Source organism: Ovis aries, chromosome 12 (genome assembly GCF_016772045.2).
Source record: "Ovis aries strain OAR_USU_Benz2616 breed Rambouillet chromosome 12, ARS-UI_Ramb_v3.0, whole genome shotgun sequence".
NCBI classification, from domain to species: Eukaryota; Metazoa; Chordata; class Mammalia; order Artiodactyla; family Bovidae; genus Ovis; species Ovis aries.
In genome coordinates this window covers 11775572-11784052 of record NC_056065.1, presented here as the reverse complement: position 1 = coordinate 11784052, position 8481 = coordinate 11775572, and the positions used below count along the sequence as shown (strand labels likewise).

The window sequence follows — 8481 nt, the reverse complement described above, 5'->3', positions numbered from 1 at the left end:
CTATAGAAACAACAAAAACCAAAGAAAGAAAGTGCTGAAGGAATCTAGGCTCTACAGCTGACGAACTTAGAGAAAATAAAGTGGGAAATCATGAGTGTATTTTATCTGTTTTAACAAGCAGCATCTTTCTCACCTGCAGTCATTAAAAAAAAAAATCTGTCAGCCATACATGCAGCAGCATTCCCCACTTTCTGAAGACACCACCCAACATCTGGCACCTATCACAGTCACTTTGTCCTACGGTTTTGCTTAAAACTAGGAACCAGTCACTTAGGGGGTTAGATCATTTACCTAACTAGAAAGAGATGAGTTTACTAAAAGGATTTGACCAGTGGTATTTTCAAATTTGAACACTTTATGGGCAGAAAGGCTTGGAAGAATAACTCCTTTTCAATAATCAGTGACGTCTTCAGAGTTCACGAAAAATATTGATATCCATTATTTTACTTGTGCCTCAAAAAAATCCTACCACGATGCATTTTTACTCATGTATAGCGAAGGAGAGTGGTGAGGGCCAAAGAGCACACGGGCCTGTGGTTGAGTTGGGGGAGGGGTCCTAACTGCAAACAAAAATCCAGTAGCAGGGAGTAACTGGAACTGCCCCACAAACGTGCAGCGTGAAGTGAGTTGATGGATCAGACGCCCAGACCACTGTAACTGGCAGGTCACCGTGAGCCTAAAAGAGGTGTTATTCAGACAGAGTGTGGGATTTTAGAGGGTAATGGCATGTGAGAACAAAAGTGGAGGAAAGCTGTAGATGGAATACGAAAGAAAAATAAAATGAAGCACGCTAGCGTAAAACAAGAGAAGCGGTGTTGTAAATGCAGGGCAGCAGCAGTCTCAGATGGCAAATGCCAGAAAGGAGGGGGAAATGAAGAAATAAGCTGCGTGCAGAAGTGCAGTGATAGTAAATAAGCAGCACTAACAGTGATTAAGTCTTCATTAGAGAGCTTCCACTCTTAATAAGGAAAGGAAACTTTTCAATACAAGAAAAGAACCTGCCAGATCTATAAACATACTTAGTTTGAAACTTATTCTTTAAAAGGAATGGTATACAGAAAGAGGGCTTCCCTAGGAGGTGGGAAAACCTACTGGATCATTTGACTTCTTGACAGGATTATAGCTCGTCTTGCTGCTTCTAATTAATAATGCATTTAGCGATATTATTAGACATTTAGATGTGTTTTTTCTGGCAGCAGCAGTAACTGAGTTCTTTCTCGCCGACCTCTGCTAGTAAGAGGGATAATAAACGACAGTCAAGGTAAATACAGTCTGCTGTTAAGCTGTAAGTCTGTCTGTTAGCAGCCCAGCCCTTCAGTGACTCATACACAAGTTACATCCAAAGCAACTAACCCTAAAATTGGACTATATGTGCTAGCTCAGATTCTGTGTCTTAGTGTGGCAGTTTTGAGAGTTGCCACAAATGAATGTTATTATTAACTCAAAGGACTGGTGAAAAGTGACATCGATACTTACTCTTTGAGAAGAGGAAACAGAAAAAAAAGTTGCTGACCTGCTGTGTCCAGGGAAAGAACTTGGACAGTACCAGGTGCCAGGCACTGCGATGGTCATTTTGCACTTCTCATCTCATTTTAGTCTTACAATAAATGTGCAATGAAGTTATTATTAACTACATTTTAAGCTTGAGAAGACTGAGGTTCAGACAGATTGGAAACTTGTCCAAGTTTCCTCAAGGAACCAGGAAACCACACCAGAACTAAACCTAGGAACACTCTGGCTCTGATATACCCAATTTTCCCATAAATCAAACAAGATTTTGCCGATTAAAGACCAAAATTACAACTTCTTTCAGTCAGTCACATGCTTACAACTCAGCCTCTGAAATTGAAGAGACTCTTTTGTGACTAAATAGTGACTGGTTTAAAAACTAAATCTCAAATGAAATACTGTCATCATTAAATTATATGGTAAGGATGGTCACAGTCATCATCCTAAAGATGGACAAGTTAGAGAGTTCTTTGTATGCAGTATGGAACAGTTATATGTGCATATTTTAAGGGAAAAAACATAAAGACTTAATTTTTAAAGACATTGCTATCTTTAGTAATTCCCTGTCTTTCCAAAAGCAAGAAAATTATTCAGATAAACTGAACCGAATAATCTGCATTTTTGGAACTGAGTAACCATTCAGAAGACAGGAGGATGTTTCGCAATCGTCATGCCGTTTCTTCTTGCTAGACTTCTCTGGAGTGGTCTCTCCCCTACTGCAGGATCACTAATCATCTGCTTCCCCCAGCTGAGAGTCCCACCTGAACTCCAGACCTGCACTGTGCAAGGCCACCACACTTCAGAACCACCGCAAACCCTGCACCCTCTGTCACTTACTGCACTAAAGATGGAAGAGAGTATTATCCCTCATCCTGAATAACTCTGAAAGGGGGATGACCTGAATCCCATTTTTCAGATGATGAAACCGAAATCATAAACCAGATGGTGAAACCTGATGTCATAAACCTAACAACTGATTGAGCCAGGCAGCAATTCAAGCCCAGGTATTTCTGATTCCAAGGTGGCATGTCCTGGCTGCCTCTCCGTATATTTCTCAATTCCCACTTGGCAGTTCCAAAGCTCTCCTGATCTTTTTGTGTCTACAACTGAATGCCACTGTTTCTCCCTATAATTCATCTCTGCTTTCTTTTTCTCTTGGATTCTTTTTCAGGATGCATGGCATCACTTGCGAATTGTAATATATTTGTATGTTCACTTACCTTTCTCTTCTAGTAAGTACTCATTTACCCTTGTGTGCCTACAACCTTTCAGAAAGGCTGGCAAAGAGTTTGACACACTAATACATAATTATTTGTGAAGTAAATGATGCTCTCCAGTCACCTTAACCAGAACCCCACAGGTCAATCAAGACTCATTCCTCTCCTGTCCCCAAGACCTGTTAGTAATGAAGTCTCTTTATTACTTTAAATATCTCATGATGCTGTCTTCAGTTTTCCATCGTGGCTGACTTAGATATGGGTTCTGCCATTCTTGCTTGGATTGCCACAGTTTTCTTCTGAATGATGGAAACACCCTTCTTTCTGAGGTGATTCCCATCAAAAGCACTATAAGTGTGGTCCAGTTTTTCACTAACTCATTGCCTCTTCCATGATACATGTCTCTTCAGAGCTCTTACCCTTGCAAACCACTCTAACCTCAGCATTTACTGGCTCTCTCTTGCCTTCTCCCTCCCTCCGTCTCGCCCCCTTCTCCACCGCCCACAGCTGCACGTTTGCACACAAACACATATACACACAGAGTATGATCCAGCCATTATAAAACACCTGTAAGCCCCTTAGATCTTTGCGACTTTTCTCCACTGTATGGTTTCCTGCACAAGAAATGCCCTTTTTCTATTTACTAACTTCATACATTTCTAAATAAAAGGACAGTCAAATAATTTGTCATCCTTCTAAAGTGACAGTCTTCACATCTGGTGGATCAAGATGGCAGAGTAGCAGGCTCACGAGTGTACCTCCCCCCACAGACACAATGAACCACAACCACACGTAGAACAACTATCTCTGAGAACAACCTGAGGGCTAACAGGACAGAGTTTCTACAATTAAGGATACAAAGAAAAGGCCGTATGGAGATGGGTAGAAAGAGAAGAGATGCAGTCTAGTCACAACACACACTCCCGATGCAGTGGCCCACAGGTTGGGGTTGGGGCGGGGAACGACACAATCATAGATGTCCCCTGAGGAACAAGGGGTCCACGCTTCACACTGGGCTCCCCAGCTCAGGGGACCTGCACAGGGAAGATGAGCCCTTTAACATCAGACCTTGAAAACCAGTGGGACTTATATCAGGGAGAGCCACTGCTGCTGCTGCTGCTAAGTCGCTTCAGTCGTATCCGACTGTGCAACCCCATAGACGGCAGCCCATAAGGCTCCCGCGTCCCTGGGATTCTCCAGGCAAGAACACTGGAGTGGGTTGCCATTTCCTTCTCCAATGCATGAAAGTGAAAAGTGAACGTCAAGTCACTCAGTCAGACTCTTCACGACCCCATGGACTGCAGCCTACCAGGCTCCTCCATCCATGGGATTTTCCAGGCAAGAGTACTGCAGTGGGGTGACATTGCCTTCTCTGAGGGAGAGCCACAGGGCTATGGAAAACCAAGATTCTGCTCCTGAAGAGTCTGTACAGACTCACACAGTGTCTTAGCACAGAAGAACCAACTTGAAAACTGCCTGGGTCAGACAAGGAGATCAACTGACTAATGTAGGGAGTGTGCTGGAGTGGCAAGGATCTGGAAAAACTTCCTTCCTGAGAGAAGCACTGGCGGGTGCCATTTTCTTTTGCTCTCTTTCTACCTGCCTGGCCTGGCACTGGCAGGTGCCATTTCTGTTATTTTTCATCATCTTAGTTAAAAAAAAAATGCTCCCGCCCAGGTATTCTCCCAAGGTGTTCTCTCCTGCTCAACACACCCATCCCAGAGGACCTCTCCAAAGCAGCTCCCAGCCCACCCACCCAGCAAGTGTCCTCTACCAGCATCAGCAGCCCCTCCAAAGCAGCTGCTGCTCCAGAGGGTCAGCCCCCAACCACAGCATGTTCACAACAGCCATAGCAAGGCTTCAGAGCCACTCACAGTGGGGGCCGGTCCCACATTTCAACAAACTCACAGCAATCACATGCAGACCTCTCAGCCAGCTGGCCTGAGGGAAAACCCTGCCAAACAGCATGCCTGCAGCAATCACAGTCCAACCACAGCAAAAGGACACACAGCCCACACAGGGGATACACCTGGAGCAGCTGGCTCTGGTGACCAGGGGACTGCGTCACCGGGCCCCACGGGACAACATCTACATAAGGCTACTCTTTAAAGACTGGGAGATATACCTCATATGCCTAATACATAGAAACAAACACAAAGAGTTAAACAAAATAAGGAGACAAAAACACCACCTTCCAAACAAAAGAAACAAGACAAAGTTTCACAGAAATGGAAATATAAAATTCACCAGGTAAAGAGTTGAAATAAATATTCATAAAGATTCTAACTGAACTTGGAAGAAGAATGGATGAACTCAGTGAGAACTTCAGCAAAGAGAAAATACAAAAAAGAACCAATCAGAGCTGAAGAATACAATAGCTGAAATGAAAACTATACTACAGGGAATCAACAGCAGGTTAGAGGATGCAGAAGAACAGGTCAGCAATCTGGAAGATATGGAAATGGAAATTAATCTACCAGAAGAGAAAATAATAATAATACAAAAAAATGAGGATAGTTTAAGGGATCCTCTAGGACACCACCAAGTGTGCTAACATTCACATGATAGAGGTCCCAGAAGGAGAGAAAAAAAGAAATAAAAACAGAAAACATCTGAAAATATAATGGCTGAAAACCTTCCTAACCTGGTGAAGAAAACAGTTGTCCAAATCCAAGAAGTTAAAAAAAAAAAAAGAAAAGAAAATTACAGGTGAAAATCCCTGAGGAACATAAATTAGAAATCCTCAACAAACTACTAGCGTGCCAAATTCAACAACACTTTGAAAGGACTATTCACCATCAAGTGATACTTACTCCACAGGTGCAAGGATGATTCAATATAGGCAAATCGAACAATGTGATGCACCATATTAACAGAATGAATAATTAAAGTCACATAATTATATAAATAGGCACAGAAAAACCATTTGATATAATTTAATATCCATTCATGATTTTTAAAACACTCTTAATAGATTAATAATACATTCTAATTAGGCATAGAAGGAACATGTATCAAATTAAATAAAACCCATATACAGCAAACCCACAGCTAGCATCATATTCAGTGGTAAAAGGCTGAAAGCATTTCCTCTAAAATCAGGAAAGAGATGAGGATGCTCACTATTTCCATTTTTATTAAACATTGTACTGGAAGTACTAGCCACAGCAATCAGAAAAGGAAAGAAATAAAAGGCATTCAAATTGGAAAGGAAGAAGTAAATCTGCAGATGACATGACGCTATATACAGAAAACCCCCCAAAGACTCCATTAAAAAATTATTAGAACTAACAAATAAATTAGTAAAGTGGCAGGATCAAAATAAATATGCATAAATCTGTATAATTCTGTACAATGGACATGGAACAACAGACTGGTTCCAAATCAGGAAAGGAGTACATCAAGACTGTATATTGTCACCCTGCTTATTTAACTTATATGCAGAGTACATCATGAAATTCTGGACTGGAAGAAGCACAAGCTAGAATCAAGATTGCTAGGAGAAATATCAATAACCTCAGATGCACAGATGACACCACCCTCATGGCAGAAAGTAACTAAAGAGCCTCTTGATGAAAGTGAAAGAGGAGAGTAAAAAAGTTGGCTTAAACTCAACATTCAGAAAACTAAGATCATGACATCTGGTCCCATCACTTCATGACATATAGATGGGGAAACAAGGGAAATAGTGACAGACTTTATATTTGGGGGCTTGAAAATCACTGCAGATGGTGATTGCAGCCATGAAATTAAAAGACGCTTGCTCCTTGGAAGAAAAGTTATGACCAACCTAGACACCATATTAAAAAGCAGAGACATTACTTTGCCAACAAAAGTCCATTTAGTCAAAGCTATGGTTTTTCCAGTAGTCATGTATGGATATCAGAGTTGGACTATAAAGAAAGCTGAGCACCAAAGAATTGATGCTTTTGAACTGTGGTGTTAGAGAAGACTCTTAAGAGTCCTTTGGACTACAAGGAACTCCAACCAGTCCATCCTAAAGGAAATCAGTCCTGAATATTCATTGGAAGGACTGATGCTGAGCTGAAACTCCAACACTTTGGCCACCTGATGTGAAGAACTGACTCACTGGAAAAGACCCTGATGCTGGGAAAGATTGAAGGCAGTAGGAGAAGGGGACGACAGAAGATGAGATGGTTGGATGGCATCACTGATTTGATGGACATGAGTTTGAGTAGACTCTGGGAGTTGGTGATGATAGGGAGGCCTGGCATGCTGCAGTTCATGGGGTTGCAAAGAGTAGGACACAACTGGGCAACTGAACTGAACTGAACAAACTATCAGAAAGAGAAATTAAGAAAATCCCATGTACAACTGCATACTTAGGAATAAATTGAACCAAGAAGGTGAAGAGCTATACTCTGGAAACTATAAAATATTGACACAAGAAAGTGAAAACAACCAAACAAATGGAAAGATATACTGTCCTAGTGAATTAGAAGCATTAATATTGTTAAGATGTCCATACTATCTCCAAGAAATCTACAGATTCAATGCAATACCTCTCAAATTGCCAATGGTATTTTTCAAGGAATTGAAACAAATAATTCAGAATTTTGTATTGAAAACAGACTCTGAACAGAAAAAGAAATTTTAAGAAAGAAGAAAGCTGAGGTGTCATGCGCCCTGATTTCAAACTATACTACAAAGTTATAGTAATCAGAACTATATGATACTGGCACAGAAACAGATACATAGACCAATGGAAACAACAGAACTGGGAGCCCAGAAATAAAAATCATGCCTATATGGTCAACTAGTGTATGACAAGGGCTCCTTGGTGGCTCAGTGGTAAAGAATCTGTTTGCCAAGCAGGAGACATGGGTTCAATCCCTAGGTTGGGAAGATCCCCTGGAGAAGAAAATGCAACCCACTCCAGTATTCTTGCCTGGGAAATCCCATGGACCGAGGAGCCTGACAGGATATAGTCCATGGTGCCGCAAAAGAGTTGGACACAATGTAGTGACTAAATAACAACAACAACAACAAATAACAATGGGAAAATTGAAAAGCTACAAGCAAAGGAATGAAACTGGACCACTTTCTTACATCACATATAAAAATAATCTAAAAATAAATTCAGTTCAGTTCAGTCGCTCAGTGGTGTCTGGCTCTTTGCAATGCTATGGACTGCAGCACGCCAGTCCTCCCTGTCCATCACCAACTCCCAGAGTTTACTCAAGCCCACGTCCATTGAGTGGTGATGCCATCCAACCATCTTATCCTCTGTCGTCCCCTTCTCCTCCCAACTTCAGTCATTCCCAACATCAGGGTCTTTTCAAATGAGTCAATTCTTCGTATCAGGTGGCCGAAGGGTTGGAGTTTCAGCTTCAGGATCAGTCCTTCCAATGAATATTCAGGATTTATTTCCTTTAGGATGGACTGGTTGGATCTCCTTGCTGTTCAAGGGACTCTCAGGAGTCTTCTCCAACACCACAGTTCAAAAGTATCAGTTCTTTGGTGCTCAGCTTTCTTTATAGTCCAACTCTGACATCCATACATGACTACTGAAAAAACCAAAGCTCTGACTAGACAGACCTAAAACCTTAATTTTAAGACTGAAACCATAAAACTCCTAGAAGTAAACACTGGCAGTATGCTCTTTGACATCAGTCTTGGAAATATTTTGTTTGGATCTGTCTCCTCCGTCAAAGGAAGCAAAAGCAAATATTTAAAAAATGGACTACATCAAAGCAAAACGTTTCTGCACCATAAAGGAAACCATCAATGAAAT

At 41.4% G+C, this 8481-nt stretch overlaps 1 long non-coding RNA gene across 2 annotated transcripts in view; it reads right to left on the bottom strand.

Annotated features, from left to right (window-relative positions):
* The window catches only part of LOC105611804 (uncharacterized), a 175460-nt gene that overhangs the window by 17620 nt on the left and 149359 nt on the right, over positions 1-8481 (bottom strand). The window lies entirely within an intron of this gene.